Below are 417 nucleotides of genomic sequence, written 5' to 3'. Positions count from 1 at the left end.
TTCTTTTTTTTTTTTTTTTTGCGGGTCTGGGGACGGAACCCAGGGGCATTTGACCTCTGAGCTACACCCACTACCCTATTTTTTATTCTTTATTTGGAAACAGGGTCTCACTAAGTTGCCGAAAGTCCCTCTAAGTAGCTGAAGCTGTTCGCGAACCGCGATCCCCCGGTCTCAGCCTCCCAAATGCTGGGATTACAAGCGTGCGCCACCACGCCTGGCTCCACTATAGCCCTAGTTTTTTTTGTTTTGTTTTGTTTTGTTTTTGGTGGTACTGGGGGTGGAACCCAGAGGCTATCTACCTCTGGGCTATACTCCCAGACCTTTTTTTTGTATTTTATTTGGAAACAGGGTCTCACTAAGTTGCTGAGAGCCTCTCTAAGTAGCTGAGGCTGGCTTCGAACCTGTGCGATCCTCCTG

This window comes from Muscardinus avellanarius (genome assembly GCF_963383645.1).
Source record: "Muscardinus avellanarius genome assembly, chromosome: 17".
Taxonomy (NCBI): Eukaryota; Metazoa; Chordata; class Mammalia; order Rodentia; family Gliridae; genus Muscardinus; species Muscardinus avellanarius.
The sequence above is the reverse complement of the archived record's forward strand: the minus strand, read 5'-3'. Positions refer to the sequence as shown.